This window comes from Marmota flaviventris, chromosome 10 (assembly GCF_047511675.1).
Source record: "Marmota flaviventris isolate mMarFla1 chromosome 10, mMarFla1.hap1, whole genome shotgun sequence".
Taxonomy (NCBI): Eukaryota; Metazoa; Chordata; class Mammalia; order Rodentia; family Sciuridae; genus Marmota; species Marmota flaviventris.
The window spans coordinates 58,146,706-58,166,092 of NC_092507.1; the positions used below are offsets into that span (position 1 = coordinate 58,146,706).

At 36.6% G+C, this 19,387-nt stretch overlaps 1 long non-coding RNA gene across 1 annotated transcript; it reads left to right on the forward strand.

Moving 5' to 3' along the window:
* Nucleotides 1-6,400: 6,400 nt before the first annotated feature.
* Nucleotides 6,401-14,151, forward strand: LOC114103742 (uncharacterized). The gene is made up of 3 exons (XR_003584723.1): nucleotides 6,401-6,511; nucleotides 12,919-13,019; nucleotides 14,052-14,151. It is a non-coding gene; the product is annotated as an uncharacterized lncRNA (long non-coding RNA).
* Nucleotides 14,152-19,387: the final 5,236 nt, after the last annotated feature.

Here is a 19,387-nt window from a genome sequence, read left to right on the forward strand (position 1 = left end):
TGGGGAAATAAAATTCCAGAATGTGGAGTTAGTGGGTCAGAAAACAAGCTACTAATCAATCTTTCAGAAGCAGTGCTGATTATACACAAGTTGTAATTTGCAGGGGAATCTGAGAAACCAAGTAGAACAAGCTGATGAAGAAGAACTATCAAGAGGGAATTCTTGGAGAAGTCTATGAAAAGCTCCTTCCTCCTTGTAGCTACCTCCATGTTTCAATTGGATATTAAGTGTCTGGAGTAAGCCTTGCAGCTGCTAGTGGTCATCATGTTTAGTTGGGGAAAAGAGCTGGACGTGGAATAAAGGACAGAAAGGACATACTGCTATCCACTGGGCACCTCCATGTCTCCCCATCTGATTTTCAAAAGACTTCTCAAGTATAATAGTCACTGCTTCATTTTCAACTCTCAAATCTCATGCAAGTTCCTCTTTTGGTCAATTCTGACTCAGAACCCTGTAGAACAGGGGATTCTGGGAAACACAATTTCTGACTTCAAGTATTAATAATAACAGCTAAGATTTGTTTACAGATTTCTTACATTGTGCTAGGCCCTGTTTCATGTGTGCTAATTGCATTATTATATTTATCTTTAAAATTCCTGGTAGGCACTATATTTCTTCCTATTTTTCATATAAGAAAATAGAATGAAATATAGAATGGTTAAATAAGGAAAGGCACAGGGCTTATGTGCAGTCAGGTGCAAAACCCAAATTGTCTAGAACCAGAGTTTGTTTTTATCTCCTTCTGATAATGCTTACCTAACAATTTCTGAGGCCTGACATAATTCTCTGTCCATTTTGTTGAGAAGTTGTTTAAAATCGATTTCAATTACATGAAAAAACTTTGAATCTTTCCAGCAAGCTTCCCCCAGCCCAGTCACCCTTTTAGCCAATCTTATTTGAGGTTTCTGGGTTTCTGTTAATTGAAATCTGGAAAGCATTAAGTATTAGCAAACAGGCCTTCTTATGCTTTGTTTTATCAAGCAAAGGAAAAGCTGTGTCCTTGGGCTGAGGAAATCTCAATGGTGGCAACTAGCATTGGATATTCACTTTTGTATACAATTTTATGAAAATGATTACACATTCTATAGTGCCCCTATGTTGTTGGGAGGAAAGGCAATTTGGAAAGTAGTCTCCAGTTAGATATGGAAGGATTGTTGGTAGGGAGGGAGAAGGCTAACGGATAAATAGATAACAAGGTCTGACATCCCAGTTTTCTGGTTTGAATAGAATTTGTGTGTCTGAGTTGGTGGGAAGTGGTGGGAAAAAACACAGCTGCTTTTGTACCTACTTCCTAGTTAGGAGAGCTCTGTTTCAGAGATCAAAATGCTCGTGGTTTAATAGATTAATTTTTTAATGCAATGTTACTTAAATCAAAATTTCTCCTTGACTTTTGTCCACCCTTTCTGTCTTCAGAGGTCTTTCAATTTTCGTTCAGTTAATTTCTTAATGAGATTTTAAAATATTTTTTATTGGAAAATAATTTACATGCATAAAATTGCATATATCAATTGTAAATTACTATAACCATTATGTAATTCTACATGGAAGTTCCTCAAAAGACTAGGCATGAAACCATCGTATGACCTAGCTATACCACTCCTTAGTAGTTATCCTAAAGAATTAAAGTAAGCATACTATAGCAATATAGGCATATCTGTGTTTATAGCAGCACAATTCACACAATAGCCAAACTATGGAACCAGCCTACGTGTCCATCAACAGATGCATGGATTAAGAAAATGTGGTATATACACCCAAATGAATTTTATTCCACCATGAAGAAGAAGGAAATTATGAGTGGAACTTGAGAACACTATTAAGTGAAACAAACTCAGAAATTCAAGGGTAATATGTCTTTTCTCATATGCAGAAGTTACAGAGGAAAAAGGAAAAGAAAGGTGTGTGTGTGGAAATCCTGTGAAAATTAAAGAGAAATCAGTAGAGTAGAGGAAAGGGATGGGGGGAGGGAGAAGGAAAGGGGAAGGGGAAATACTGGTGAATGATATTGATCAAGTTATGTAGTTATATTGTGTACTTATATGAATATGTAACAATGAATCCTACTAAATGTAATTGTAATGTACCAATAAAAATATGGAAACAAACAAATTGCACATATCATAAGTGAAGCACAAATAATCAGTGAGTTTTCAGAGATTAAACACACTTATAAATTACCATTTAGATCAAGGAATAGACTTCTAGTATGTATAAAGTCTTTTTTGTTTCTTCTTATTCATTATCCAAGAAGTCTACATTAGATTTTATCAATATCAATTAGTTCTCATTTTTTCTGCTTTATCTGAAAGTAATCTTATATTATGTTCTTTGAGTTTGAATTCTCTTGCTCAATACTGTATTTGTAACTTTTATCATATTGTTGTGTATGATTGTGGATTGTTATTCTTCTTTTATGTAAATATATCACAGTTTATTCATTCTCCCATTCTTTTTTTAAAAAAAATATTTATTTTTTAGTGGTAGTTGGACACAATACCTTTATTTTACTTATTTATTTTTATGTGGTGCTGAGGATTGAACCCAGGATCTTGCATGTGCTAGGCGAGTGTTCTACCGCTGAGCCACAACCCCAGCCCCCCATTCTCCCATTCTTGATAGGCATTTGAATTGTTTCCAATGTTTGGCTATCATGAACAATGCTACTATGAACATCTCTTTGTAAATAAAGCTTGATTTTATTTTTGCTATATAATCAGAATTGTAATTGTTGAGTCATAAGCCTTGCATATGCTCAACTTTTTAAGTGCCACCAAATATTTTTCCAATGTGGTTGTATCACTTATATGACTGTTAAGAGTGTGTGAGAGCTCCAATCACTCCACATCCTTTCCAATACTTGACATTTTAGCTCAAGGGGATCTTGAAGGAAAGCCGGGAAATGAATTATGAACAAATATTATCCAGTTGCTATATAAACCAGAGGCTTTACCCAGCAGTTTTGGCCAAGGTTTGTTCCATTCTTGCTCTTTCATCTGTTCTTTTGTGTGTGTGTGTGGTTTTTTTTTTTTTTTTTTTTTTTTTGATGAATAGTTTTTGTCTGCCTTTGAAGAAATGGCAAAAAAGTTTGGGTCTGCATTGTGTTCAGAAAAATTTTAAACAAAAGACAAGATGTGTAAATTTCAACCATTGTATGTGTAAGAGTCACCTGGACCTTTTCTTAATATATATGGCCAACTTTTAATTCAAGTGTCCTGAATCAGGATGTCTGAGGAAGGAATCTAGCCATCTGTATTTTCAAATCAATTGTAGGGTGATTCTAATGCACACCAAAGTTTGACAACCAATGAATGAGGCCACTGACTACTCAACAAAAATTGGGCTAAATGCCTTTGTTTTATTTAGATAAATAATTTAGTCTGCTTATTTAGACTTGGATTTTCCCAAGGAAATAACAGTGCTGGTAATGTTGAGAATAGAAAAACATCATAAAGCACCCTTGTCATTGTTTGGATATGAGGTGTTCCCCATGAATGGAGCAGTGCTCTTCCACCATGTCCATCATGTCTTTCTGCCATGATGTTCTGTCTCACTTTGGGCCTAGAGCAATGGAGTTAATCCACCATAAATTAAGCCTCTGAAACTGTGAGCTAAAATAAACTTTTCCTCTTCTAAGTTGTTCTTTTCATATATTTTAGTCACAGTGATGAAAAGCTAATACACATGTGATTAGTCTACATTGAATAGAAATGATCAATTTCAAGTCACTCATCAAACATTCATTGAGCCGTTACTGTGTGCCAAGTGTTGGATCCAGTACTGGATATAAAATGATGTAAAAAAAAAAAAAGTGCATCTGTCAGAATAGACTAGATTCCACTAATACGAACCATCTCCAAAATCTCAGTGGTTTAAAGCAAGCTTTACTTCTTGCTCACATTACATAAACACTATAGTTTGTCTTGGAACTTTTGCTCCATATAGTCCTTTTTCTTGGATCTAGGCTGGAGCTGCCACTCTGGAGTGTTATTAGTCACCGTGGAAGAAAAAGCATATGGAAAATTGCACACCACTTCTGAAAGCACCTGTTTGGAAACAATGCAGATTAATTTCACCCATATTTTTTTGCCTAAAGCAAGTTACATGATCACATCTACCTTTTAGCTTAGGGGGAAATACAATTTCACCAAATATTCCAAAAAAGGAAAGCCAAAATATTTGAGGACCAAAAAGAGTGACTTCAGCAATGACTATGCCCTTGAGGATTTCACTTTATAGCATGAGAATTAGGACATATAGAAATAGCTGCAATAGAAATTGCTATATGCTGTGATAGAGCTCTACATAAAGTTGTTAATAATCAAGAGCAAAAATCTGTTATTTATTCCCATGGTGGTAGACTAAAATGATTACAATGACAAGTTGATATTTGAGTTTCATCTTGAAAAATATACATGTGGAAGGGAGCATGGAGTAAGGAAAAAGGATGCCGCAGTCCAGCTGCAGCGAAATAACCGGGGGTGACGAACAACTTGTGTACATCGATACATCAGGAGTAGGAGCCATTTATTGTAGGACAGGAGGGGTATATATACATTATACACAGCTTATCTTAATTAACATAAACTCGATACAGCAGTCAACCAATAAGGAATCTCTATACTTAATGGCTCGCTGGCGTTACTTCACAAACCACTCTCTCTGGCAAAATGCCAGGCGCCATCCAGACTTGTTTATAGACCCTAACACTAGGCAGAGAAGATATCTTGAAAAATCATGTCCAAGTCTTAGGAACTTGGATATGAATATTGCAGAAGACATAGTAGATATTAGGGATTGATAATGAACAAGATAGATATAGTTCTTCTACTGTGGAATATATATTCCAGGAGACTATATAGACACTAGGCAGATATAGAGGATTACAATTTAATAAGTAATTTTGATAAGTGCTTTGAAAAAGAAGCACTGTGTGGTTGGAGAAGTAAACTATAAGAATTTCACCCAGTCTGAGAGATTAGGGAAGATAGCTCACAGGCCAAGAATGTGTGTGCTTATGTCAGGGGACATATTCCAGAACAAAATATCAACATGTGCAAAAGTTTTGAGAATGGGAGGAATATGGCATTTAGTGCCAGAACATCAGACATATGTGGGCATGGCATAGGCACTTTGTAAAACTCACTTTGCTCTCAGTGTAAAAAATAGATGAAAGTGGTTCAAGAATGGATACAAGACCAGTCAGGAGTTAGTTGTTTATTTAAGGGTCTCTAGGAAGAAAGTAAGAACCTGATGAAGGGGTACACCATCCCAGAAACTTCACAAAGTGTTGATCACTAAGTTGTGTTAAAACATACATGTGAATGCATCAACATGGAGAATACTGTAATTAAATCTCTCCTTGGGGAGAATGCTCATATGGTTTGATAATCTACTGGAGGTAAGAGCGAATCGCTCTCAGCCATCTACCAATAAGGAACCTGTTGCAGTGTTAATTGATAGTTGTCATATAAGAAGGAGAATAATGAGCCCTTTTGCTTTGCTGGGTGGGGCTAGAATTGAATTGCATTTGAAAAAAGAAAAGAAGTAATGTTGTTTTCCACTTCCCCTGTAGGCCTCTGCCATCTTCTCAACAAATATTTGACAAATACTTAAAGAATGTCTAAGGATAGGATGTTACTCAATGGGTAGAACCCTTGTCTAACAGGTGTGAGGCCCTGGGTTTAATACCCAGCAATAAAAGAAAATTATTTTGATGAGTATCAAATTATAAGCTATTAAGAAATGCATATAGTGATTGATCTCACTTTGGGATAGAATGGTGACCATGGAGAAGATGAGAAGTGGGCATAACTGTCACACATGTTGAATATGATCTAACTTAGTGATAAATTAAAGAGGGACACAAGAAGGAGTGGGAGGTATGACTCCTATATGTCTGTATGAAAATAAGAGGCATATAAAAATTTCCTCCAGTCCTGGGGATCAAAACCAGGGCCCCGTACATGGTAGGCAAGTGCTCTACCACTGAACTACAATTCTAGCACTAAAAGTAATTAAAAAAAAACAATTTGATATATGTATTAGTTATTATTATTATTATCACTGTGATCAAAATGCCTGAAACAAACAACTTGGAGGAGAAAAGGTTTATTTTGGCTCATAGTTTCACTTCATGGTTTGCTGGCTCCATTGCTGTGGGCCTGAGGTTAGGCAGATCATTATAGTGAAAGAGGGTGGCAGAGGAACACTGCTTATCTCTTAACTGCTTATCTGCTTAACTGCAGCTGGGAAGAGGGGAGGGAGGGAGAGAAGAGAGTGAAATAGAGAGAGTGGGAGGAGAAAGGAACCAGCGACAAGATACAGGATGTGACCTACTGACCTTCTTCCTTCAACCATGCCCTACTTGCCTACAGTTTTCACCACCTCACAGTAGTCTATTCAATTATGGATGAGTTAATTCACTGATGAGTTCATAGCCCTCATGATCCAATCATTTCCTAAAGTCTCTACCTCTGAACATTTCTGCATTGGGAACGGAAGCCTTCAACATGTAAGTCTTTGGAGGACACTTTATGTCCAGGTCATAACAATAGATAATATACATCAAAGGAATTTTAATTTTTAGAGGTCTTGATGAAATATCAGTAGAGAAAAGGTGGAGTTTTGAATTAATTTTGAGAGAGAGAGAGAGAGAGAGAGAGAGAGAGAGAGAGAGAAAGAAGAAAAGAGAAGAGAAGAAAGGTAGAGAAACAAAATAGAGATTGAGACATACTTTTAAGAACCCATAAGGGATGTTATTGTGTTTGTTGTGAAAGACTTTTTTTTTTTTTATTCAGTCCTATTATTTTCTAGTACTTTTATACTAATTTGATTTATTTTGCTATGAATTATGTTCACTTGATTTAGGGTCAAGGTTGGTGGTTCTCATTTTGTCTTAATTTAATCTCTTTTCTATTTATTTATCTTTTTGATTGACTTGAATTTGTCTAATCCATTTTTTTTTTTACTTATGCTTTTGGATTGATTGGAATTTATCTACCTGATTTGAACTTGACCCCTAGTTAATGTTATCTGAATGGATTATTTTTTAAGACACTGGTGACTAGGAGATTTGTTCTCTTCTATTTTACCAGGACGAAGCACATAGGAGGAAATAAAAAAAATACTTATTGAATGACTAATGAACAACAGATTGTGACTATGCTTTGTTAATTTCAATTTTGTTTGTTGAAACTGAAATGTTTGTATAGTAAGTCTTTGCACTTGGTTTTAGGTGTTTTACTTTTGTTGTTTGAACTCAATTCCTACTTCTAACCTTGCAATTCTAAGTAAATGAATTTCCTTCTTCTAGTCCTCTCAAAGCAATAATCCAAACCATGAGATACTTAGTCCTTTCTAATCTAACTGTTGGTAATAGCTAATATCACCTTTTTTTTTTTTAATACAAATCATCTTGAATTGTTTGAAACTTCAGATTGCTAAGGAGAGCCGGTTGTTTTAAGCTTGATCATGATTGATTAGGTTTTTTTTTTGATTGTTTTTTCTGGGGAACTATGGGATTAATAATTCTAACACATTAACCTGATTAAGTACCCAAAGAATTTTCACTCAACACAGACAGGGAAAATGTTAGATTTCATTATTTTGGGAAAGAACGGCTACTCCTTTGAATCCATGGGTCTTGTCCAATTCTGGTGATTTGGTGTTTAATATATACAAGGTCAGATGAGGCTTTGACTAGTCTGCTATCTTTCTTTTCTCATTCCAAGAATAATTCATTTATTGACAAAGTGGAAGCAGTTCTCTGATAGTGTCAGCCTATGGTTACTGGAATCTGTGTGGTTTCCTGTCACATTTGCATGGAGCAGCCAGAGCATACTGAGACATGTGCTACCTCATTTTCTGGCCTTACCTCATTGAGCCAGCAGAGAATTGATTTCTCTGGTCTTCTTTAATGGTCTCTTGGCAGAGAGTTAATTTTTTTAACTCTATTCAACAAATATTTATTTAATTATTTTTTTACTTTTTTATTTGTTTTTTTTTTAGATATATGTGTCAGTAGAGTGTATTTTGATATATCATACATGCATTGAGTGTAACTTATTATAATCAGAATCCCATTCTTGTGGTTGAACATGATGTGGAGTTACACTGGTTATATATTCATATATGACCATAGGAAAGTTATATCTGATTCATTCTGTCTTTCCTATTCCCCTCCCCACTCCTCCTTTATTGTCCTTTGTCTAATCTAATGAACTTCTATTCTATTCCAGCCCCTCCTCCCCCATTGTGGGTTAGCATCTGCATATCAGAGAGAACATCTGGCCTTTAGTTTTCCGGGATTGGCTTTCAGCAAATATTTATTAAGCACCTACTATGTGATAGACATTATTCTGGGTTCTGCAGATACAATTTGTATTCTAGGGAAATGACACAGATGACAAATAAATAAAATTTGTAGTGTGTTCTTAGAGTGTGGTAAATGTCATGGAGAAAGTAAATCAGAAAAGAGGTTGTGTGTGCTGGGGCATTTAATTTTTACATCGTATTGTTGGTGGGGAGAAACTCACTGAGAATGGTGACATTTGCACAAAGATCTCAAATAGGTGAGGGAGTGAGTAATTGAATTATTTTTTAGTAATTTTCTTAATTAAGTGGCTATTGATTTGGAAAAAATCATTTGGATTTTATTCAATTTAGAAGAATGTGCAACATTTTTTATAGTAACATTTTTTTTTTCTTTTGGTACTGCAGATTGAACCCAGAGATGCTTTACCACTGAGCTATATCCATTTTATTTCTTATTTTTATTTTAAGACAGGCTCTTTGCTTAGGGCCTTCCTAAATTGCTGAGCCTGGTCTCGAACTTAAAATCCTCCTGTTACAGCCTTCTGAGTCACTAGGAATATAGGCATGTGCCACAGTGCCTAGCTAGTGACAAACATCTTTAAGGACATTTGTTAGATGCAGCTTTTTAGTTATATGGATATTAAAATTATAAAAGAGCCTTTTAAGAAATGTCATTAGAGTTAATACCTCATTGAGAAGAAATATCTCACTGGCCACACAAGGGAGGAAAATGTGGAATGTTTTAGAGATCAGTTAGGGGCAATAATTTTTGTCCCTCAAGATTTTCATTAAAGACACAATTTACAGACTAGGGAAGTCATTGGTTTCAAGGAGGATTATTTTATGAATTATTCTGATTTTAAGATTTTAACTCAAAAAGTCAAATAGTCTCAAATATTTAATGTCAAGGGGGTAAATAAGTTTTCTGACATTATATAGATGATGGCTTTTTATAAGAATAGGAAAGGTTTTTGATTTATAGATATAAGACACTGTTCATGGAGTACTGATATATCTACACTATACAGGTGATTTAATAAAAACAAATTGTCAGTAGTTATCTTCAAATTGATTGCTGTCTGTTTTAGTTAGCTATTTTGCTGCTGCGACTAAAAAACCTAACCAGAACAAATGTATAGGAGGAAAAGTTTATTTGGGGACTTATGGTTTTAGAGGTCTCAATCCATACACAGTCCTCTCCATTACTTAGGGCTCCAGGTGAGGTAGAAATAACATGGTAGAAGAGTGTGACAGAGGAAAGCAGTTCATGTGGTGATCAGAAAGCAGAGAGAGACTTCTCCACATACAAAATGTATACCCCATAATCACGCCCCCAGTGAACTACTTCCTCTAGTCACACCCCACCTGCCTCCATTTACCACTCAGTTAATCTCATCAGGGATTAATCCACTAAACTTTCTCCTCTAAACCTTCTTGCATTGTCTCACATGTGAGCTTTTGGGGGCCACCACATCTAAACCATAACAAAGTCTGCAAATACTTTGTATGAGAAATATCCTTGAAAAAGGAATTTGAAGACTTTCTCATCAATTTCATAGTTGAGAAGAGCCTTGGAGATAATCTGGGTCAATCTTCTATTCTATGTGTCATGAAATTTGCATCCTGTTATTTCCTTGAGGTACCACAGCCATGACTATTCACATATAATAAAATGCATGTAGTCCCCTTCTAAGACTTGAAAGGTAAAACAAAGATAAAAACAAAGTTTATGAATTCCTGCTCCCACAGCTTCAAAGAAGTACTGCCTGTGGCTATCCAAGAAAATGAATTATCTTCTGACCACGTATATTAGTTAGGAAAGGTCAAACTGTGCTGTGGTAACAAGCAAGACTCCAATTCTCAATTTCAATGCAACATGGGGTTTTGTTTTACTTCTGGGAAGAATTTCTGGTGAATAGTTTTCCTCCATGTGTTAACTCAGAGATTTAAGCTACTTGGAACCCCTCTATGTAAGTCTTGTCATACAGACTACAAAATCATGCATAGGATTTTCACTACCCCAGGCTGGAACTGATATATCCCACTGATTAAAACTATAGTCAACTGCAAGGGACTGAGAGGTATGTTCTTCTTATAACAATAAGTAAGGACATTGTGATGGTTAATTTTATGTGTCAACTTGACCAGGCTAAGGGATGACCAGACAGCTGGTGAAACATCCTATCTGGGTGTGTTGGTGAGGTGTTTTTGGAAAATATTAGGAATTGAGTTAGTTGACTGAGTAATGATGCACCAATGTGGTTGGTCTTCATTCCATCTTTGAAGGCATGAATGGAACAAAAAGGTGGAGGAAGGGTGAATTATTTCTCTCTGCTGTGGGCCTTTGGACTTGGACCAAATCACACCATTTGCTTTTCTGGTTCTCCAACTAGTAGATGGCAGATTGTGGAACTTCTTGACTTCCATGGTCCTCTTAGCCATTTCCTAAAATAAATTTCAAACTTGTACAGATGTCTGTATCACCTATATCTGTATTATATCACCTATATATATATTCTTTCTATCTATCTGTCTGTCTGTCTATCTATCTATCTATCTATCTATCTCCTGGTAGTTCTGTTTCCCTGACAAATTCAGGGAAAAATACTAGATATTACAGAGACACTAGTAATGTCTATTGTACCTTGAATCTTCTCTTGGATATTTCAATAATTTAATGTTTGATGTTGCAGTAAGAGCAATTATGAAATATTTTAGCAACTGTTCTCACTCTTTTACATTAATTACTGCATATAATCCTCAGAACAGTTCTGTGAAGGACGACAAATAAAAGGGTAATAGGAAAGATACCCCAAAACAAAAATAGTATAAGCCTTTGTAGGATCTGTATTAGGATGTCCTAGAGCATCTTTATGTGTGCACTGGGGACTATCAGTGCCATATCAGTTTGGCCAATTTTAATCAGTACTTATGGAATATGTGTTATTAATCAAGTACAGGGTTAGCGTCTTAGGTTTCATGGTTTCCGAGAAGCTGGTTAGAGTCTTGGTCAAGCAGAAGCTGAGTTAGTGGTCTGGGCTTACTTGTCTGAAGAATCTGCTTAACTGAAGGACTGTTTTTGGCTCTTTATTTGGAGTGAGAATTTACATTCTGATCTACTGAGCTGAGAAATCTCTCCTAGCTCATAGTTCTGTTTGATCCCGTATCTTTCTTGGGAACTTCTTAGTTGACTGGTACACCTTTTTTGAACCCTTCATATTTTATGCTCCACTCAATCTGTCCATCTTCTTTTTCTTGGTATAATTTTATATAGAACAACTTGGAACTTAAGTAATTTCTTCAAGAAACTTAAAGTCTCCCTGACTGGCTCCTCTAAGAACTCTCTCTTCCCATCACCTCTGTCCCTCTTTCCTCCTTTTTCACCATTATCTTTCTTCAGCTCCTGTGACATTTCTGCCTTCATGTTCCACCTCCCTCACCAGCCTGTGCGTCCTTGACAGATTTCTTGCTTCATACTCTTTATTACTTGAACTTTCGGCTCCTGACTCCTTCCAAGCTCTTAACGGACTCAGGGACCACCCCCCACCCCCCCGCCGCCAAAGCAACATGAGGCTGAAAAGAAAAGAAGAAAAAAAAAAGAGAGAGAAAAAATATACTTGGAAATAGACTGAATATTATATCCACTCAGATGGGCTTTGGGGACATCCAAATTGCTTCCTGAAGCCTCCTCAATGATTCACTTAAAGTGTGTTCATAACCTTCATAATATTACAAGATTAAAGCAAACGGGAGAATCTTAAAAACTTCTCCCCACCTATTGGTCAAAAGCCTTGGCACTTAATAAATAGGTAACCTCAACTTTTCTATTTTTGTCTGAAGCACAACTCAGATAAAATATGAAGTAATGATAAATGAGTGTTTTATATTATGGTGTTGCCTGAGTCATGACAGATGGAAGCTGTAAGGGCTTTGCTCTTGTCTGTCTACAGGCTTATGTGTGTATGTTGTATATGTTTGATCTGTACGGTATCACCAAATTAACTTATAAAATTCTTTGAAGGAGTTTTATTCAAGTTGGCTTAGAGATAATGAATGCTATATGTAGTTTGCATAAGTTAAATATTCTTACAATTCCCAGAAATGTAGAAACTAACCCAGATGCTTTTAAAGTTTATGTGACTTGGGTGAATATTTGATAAATGACATTATAATGTTATTAGTTGTTAGTTTAGTAAAAAACACCTTCTTCTACATTATCAACATTAAGTATGAGCATACAGTTTTATTCTACTTGGATTTATTAGTTGGAAAAAATAATATTTTATCTATTGGATTTTTAAGAGTATAAATTCAATCTAAAAACAAATGTGTAAGTAAAAATGAAATGTTTGCTATCCACTATTTCATGTTGAGCACAGCAGTAAAATAAAAAACCCATATAGTTAACTTTTTGCACATGCTGTGAAAATAGCTAAGAGGGAAATAACTTGAGAGAATGGATAGCTTTGCTTTATGCCAAAGTATGCCTGTCTGAAAACAAAAAATTTGTAAAATCTTAGTTATGCTAAGTTAAATTAATTAATAAATATTCATTAAATATCTGAATTTTCCTAAATAAGATAAACCACTGTTTCACTTCACTAGTTTCCCAGGTTCCACTGACTTTTTCACTTCTTTACTTGATCTGGCTGTCTGCTGAACAAAAGAATCACTTAATTCTGCAAGCTCCATTCATGGAAATGAAGGTCAGTGTGTACCATTTCTTACTTTTTTTGGGGGGGAGGCGGGGGGCGGCTGGTACTGGGAATTGAACTCAGATGCACTCGACCACTGAGCCACATCTCCAGCCCTATTTTGTATTTCATTTAGAGACAGGGTCTCACTGAGTTGCTTAGCACTTTGCTTTTACTGAGGCTGGCTTTGAACTCCCAATCCTCCTGCCTAAGCCTCCCAAGACACTGGGATTACAGGTGTGCACCACCACACCTGGCTCATTTCTTACTTTTTTTAACCTTATTTTTATCGTAAGTTTTCTGTTTAGGGTATTTTTAGTTACACAAGTACCACTGTGTTACAATTGCCAATAGTGTTCAGTACAATAACATGCTATGCAGTTTTGTAGCCTCAGAGCAATAGACTCTACCATATAGCCTTACATGTGCAGTAGGCTGGACCATCTAGGTTTATGTAAGTACACTCTGATGTTTGCCCAATGACAGAATTGCCTGGATGCATTTTCTCAGAATGTATTCCCATTAAGCAACATGAGTGTATGACATTCCATTCAAAGCCTTGGTAATATGACCAGTGTTTCTAATTATGTCCTGTGAAAAGTAGAAGAGATTCTTCTCAAATTTATGCAAATAACTCTATTGCCATGAAAATAAGAGTATGCTGTAAGAGTTTCTGAATTCTGAAGGAATCTGGGAGAAAACACAAAAGTTTTTGGTTCTGGTAAAAGTTTAAACATTCAAGTTTTTTGAGTTACAGATAGCTTAAGAGAAAAGGGAAAAGGATTCTTGAAATTCAGAAAAGAGAAAAATAATCAGCAGTGTTCCAAAACAGAACCCACAATCATCAAAAAGAACTGTTACTTGACTGATCCCTATGTCTTCTATCATAACAAAGTGAATGAAGCTGAAGACCTCTAGACCAAGATCTTTGATCTTGATTCTTTCCACCTTTCTTTGGGCTGTATGTTCAGCTATCTGAAGAACTGCTTGAAGATGATGGTATACCATGTTCCTTTTTTCTCTTGCTTCTGTTTTCATCTTCAGTATCTGAAGACCAGCATTCCATTTCTACCAGCTGGGTCCAGACCTTTGGGCTCACATTTCCTGCTGATCTTGAAGAACCTGTAGTCGTTCTTGGAAGTTGTTCTGGGTGAGTTACTGAGTGAGTGAAGTAAAGGTGAAGGCCTAGGATGTGACTGTGCACTACTTTAAGACTTTATAAACACTATACACTGAGGCTGCACTAACAATTTTTATTCCTTCAATAATAAATTAAATTTAGCTTACTATACTTTTGTACTTTATAAACTTTTGACTCTTTTATAATAACACAGCTTAAAGCATAAACATATTGTACAGCTGTACAAAAATATTTTCTTTCTTTTTGTTCATATGCTAAAAGCTCTTTTCTATTTTAAACTATTATTTTTGTTTTACTTTTTAAAAATCTTTTTTTTTGTTAAAAATCAAGACCCAAATCCACTCACTAGCCTACACCTATGCAAGATCAAGATCAACAATTTCTGTGTTGTACATCTCCATGTCTTGTCCCACTAGAAGGTATTTAGGTACAATAATAGGCATGGTGTTGTCATCTCTGTGACAACAATGTCTTCTTCTGGAATAGCTCCTGAGAGAACTTCCTGGGGCTGTTTATCAGTTAACTTTTTTTTTCTTTTTAAATAAGTAGGAGTAAGTCTCAAATAAAAGAAAAAAAAGAGAGAAAGGGAGAGAGAGATAAATATACAAATCAGTAATGTAGTCATTTACTCTAGTGTTATGTACTATAGATAACTCTATGTGCTATACTTTTATACAACTGGCAGGACAGTAGATTCATTTACAACAGCATCACCTGGATGTGTGATGATGTTAAAACAGCCAACATGTCTCTAAGGGTTAGAATTTTTCCAACTCCTTTATGATGTGGGACCTCAATTGTATATGGGGTCCACTGTTAAATGAATGTAGTTATGTGGCACATGACTATGTTTGAGAATGTGCATAGAATCTGATTTAAGGAGCTATGGTTGACTTTGTAGATCCAATGTTTACAAAGCATGGCTTGATACTTGGCTTATAAACTTCTCTGCTTTACAGGTAAATAAGGAAGCTCATTTCCTGGCAGGTCCAGGAACCTCAGGATATCTTGTAAATCTTGAGGAGAGAATTCACCCAAATCTATAGGTACTAAGGGTGAAGTGCAGTAGTGAGTTCTTGTCTTAGCTCAGTGGCCTTGAAAGGCTCTTAAGAGTCTAATCTGAGATTTTTTTTAAAGGTTTAGCAAAGCAAACTTAAAAAGGCTTATATGGCCAATTAACATTATTACTGCACTTAGGTAAAGGCTGAATGTAATGAACTCAGATTATTTGGTTAAGGATAACTATAACCTTGCATTCATTATTTTTGATTACAAAAGGATTGGTGAGATCTCTAGCAGTCAGAGAAATGCAAATCAATACCACCCTAAGATACCATCTCACTCCAGTAAGATTGGCAGCCATTATGAAGTCAAACAACAACAAGTGCTGGTGAGGATGTGGGGAAAAGGGTACACTTGTACATTGCTGGTGGGACTGCAAATTGGTGCAGCCAATTTGGAAAGCAGTATGGAGATTTCTTGGAAAGCTGGGAATGGAGCCACCATTTGACCCAGCTATTCCCCTTTTCGGTCTATCCCCTAAAGACCTAAAAAGAGCATGCTACAGGGACACTGCTACATCCATGTTCATAGCAGCTCAATTCACAATAGCAAGACTGTGGAACCAACCCATATGCCCTTCAATAGACGAATGGATTAAAAAAATGTGGCATTTATACACAATGGAGTATTACTCTGCATTAAAAAATGACAAAATCATAGAATTTGCAGGGAAATGGATGGCATTAGAGCAGATTATGCTAAGTGAAGCTAGCCAATCCCTAAAAAACAAATGCCAAATGTCTTCTTTGATATAAGGAGAGTAACTAAGAACAGAGTAGGGACGAAGAGCAGGAGAAGAAGATTAACATTAAATAGGGATGAGAGGTGGGAGGGAAAGGGAGAGAGAAGGGAAATTGCATGGAAATGGAAGGAGACCCTCAGGGTTATACAAAAGTACATACAAGAGGAAGTGAGGGGAGAGGAAAAAATAATACAAGGGGGAGAAATGAATGACAGTAGAGGGGGTAGAGAGAGAAGAGGAGAGGGGAGGGGAGGGGAGGGGAGGGGGGATAGTAGAGGATAGGAAAGGCAGCAGAACACAACAGACACTAGTATGGCAATATGTAAATCAATGGATGTGTAACTGATGTGATTCTGCAATCTGTATATGGGAGTTCATAACCCACTTGAATCAAAGTGTGAAATATGATATATCAAGAAATTTGTAATGTTTTGAACAACCAACAATAAAAAAATTAAAAAAAAAAAAGGATTGGTGAGATTGTAGATAGAAAGTTTGCTTCAGTGGAAAACAATAATGTACTCTTGTGTGTTCTGAGTTCTGGTTTCTTCCAATACCTGGGTTAGCTCTCCAAACTTTTTATACTCCCAATTTTTCTCTCATCCTCTGATCTGGCATCATTAAGAATAAGAGTTATACTTTCCCAAAACTTTGTATTCTGAAGCTGGGCCATTTGATATGAGCTTCAAAGAAATCACTATGACAGATCATGTATGGGCAGATTTTGTGTCGGGTGCTGTGTAGGCTACTTAGCAAACTCATGGAAATAGTGCATCACCAAAAACATTCAAACTGCAAACCAGGAAATTGGCCAGATTGCCACTTCCATGCTCAAGGCCACCACCTACAAATCTCAACTTGCTGCCCTCTGGATCCAGAAACTGGGTTTCCAACCACTAATCTTTTCTTTTCATAAACATTGCCCTCATGAAATGCTTGCCTGCCTGTGGTTCAGCAAATATTCCCTATTGACAAGTTTCAACATGCTTCAGCTGATATGTAATAAGCAACAGGCAACCAAACAAAAAAATGAACACATATTATTCAGAGAAAAGAAGAATGTCTCTTCTTTCTTTGAGCAAGAGTGGGGACTGACAAAGATTCTCTTTTTCATCAAACTGTCATCAGGCTCCACAGTACTGGCTTTTCAAGTAGGTCCTGACTTTTGGGCTTCCATGTTTGTCTTGACATTGTCCAATTTAATTGTCTGTTTAGCCAGAATCTTCCATCTTTGATATGGGAACACCTGCATATATGATTGGTTTCCTCATCCACCACCATCCTCCAGGTGATGTCTGACTGCCATTACCTATCTTCAAAAGAGTCTTGATAGATAAATTTAGCCCGAGTTACCCCATTGCTCCTAATGTTTTCTCTGTAGTAATCTTCCATCAACTGACTCCCTCACCCAAGTTGTTCCTTGACTATAATTTCCTTGTTGATTTTGTAGTTGAGCCCAATCTTCCCAATCTTTCTCATATACTGCAAAACCTTGTTGCAGTGGCCCCTACACTTACTGTGATGGTCCCAAGTAAAGTCTACCTTACCACGGTTTAATAAGTGTCAAGAATAATTTTTTATTTAACAGTACTATTTTGGTTTCTAAGGGTACAATGAGACAGGATCTCTTTCATCAGGGGGCTTATACTCTCATGGGTAAAACAATTTATGGGTAAATGATAAGACAGGCATGCACAAAATGGTGGAGAGATTCTGGGGCATTAGTGTTCAGAAGACTCCTAAGGGAGAGGTGCACACAGGAGGAGTCTAGAAGGATGAATAGGGTGAGTCAACTGAGGATAGATGGTAAATGAAACTGCATTGACAAAACATCAAGGTGTAAAACTGATGGTATTTGACCTTCTTCCCCAAATTTGGCTTATTTCCTTTTCCCAACCTCTTACCTCAAAGCCAAAGGAGACCATAATAGGAATGGTGAACTGTTCCCTTTCCTAAGATCCCAGGAGGAGCAAGCATATATACACAGTTTCCAAGTCAATGTCCTTCTAGGATGAGGTTTCAATACAGGGAATCTATTAAAGCTAAGAAGTCAGTGACTCCGCCTCATGTTTCTCTGATCTGCTTTCTTTCTGATTAGAAACTTTTCTTACATAGCCTCAATTCCAGGCAGTATCGGAACTACTGTGAAGCTTTAGACCTTTGGATCATCTCAATGATATTTAAAAACAAAGCTCCTTTTCTTGGAGTCTTAGGAGGTAGAAAATTTGAAGAATTTTTTTAAATAGTTTCTAATGGAGAAAATTACTATAGTTCTTTCTTGAATTCCAAGGAGATGTCCTTTCAAAGAAATACTAATATTATCTCTATTAAGTACTAATATTAAGGACTGCAGTCATCCATGAACACTACATTTTTTCTTTTTTCTTTTGGAAACAGGTAGCCATTCTTTGAATAATATCTAATGCAGTGAGCTGATTGAGTGGCAACCTAGAAAGTTGGTCTCTTTTGCTGTGCATCTTTACTTTGTTAAGCATTAAAGATACAAAAATAAGTTGTAGGCTTTGTCAGGTCTCTGCTGAAGGCAAGATGCCCGTGTAATAGTTGTCCCCTTTCAAATTCTTGGTGGAGAGTTGACAGTGGGCTGGAGGATTTATATGATATCATTGCACCTGGTGGATTCTCAACAAATGTTTATTAAATGATAAAAATGAAAGAAACTCTTTCAAGTAGGTGTGTGTGTGTCTCTGTGTGTGTGTATCTGATAATTTTTTAACTGGTCTTTCTGTTTTTGCCTTTGTCCTCCTACAATTTATTCTTAACAAGCAGCCAGAGTGATCCTGTTAAGACAGAATTCAGATCATCTGAACATGTCTTTCCTTGGTTTAAATCCTTCTTGGCTTCCCATCTCACTCAAAGACAAACTCCTTCAACTACAAGGTGCTGCACCATCTAGCCTTTGTGACTTCTCTGATTTTATATCACATGTCCTTTGCTTAAGTCACTCCTTTCCTTTTGCATAATCTTTCTTGTTGTTTTTAATAAATGCCTGACAGAGTTCTTCTCCAGGGCCCTTGCTGGTCCATCTGTTTGGCATGTCCATCCCTTTCAATATATGAAGATTCCCTCTTTCTGTCCAGTCTTTGTTGAAAGCTGGCCTCCTCAGTGAGGCCTTCCCTGACCATCCTATTTAAAGTCACAGCTGCCTCTCTCCCAGCCCCACCCATTCCCTGTTCCTCTTACCAGCATGTGGCCTATTCATTTGGGTTAATCCTATTAATTGTCAGCTCTTCCCTAACACCTGTACCACTGCAAAAGAAGACAAATTACATAAACACAGTGGCATATTTTATTCACCATTTTTTTCTCCTTTGCTGGGAACATGCTTAGTATATAGTAGGACCTCAAGGGACCTGGACATGGACAAACCAGGAGTCTAGGGGCCCTGATTCTGTTGGAAGGATATAAAATTAAAGA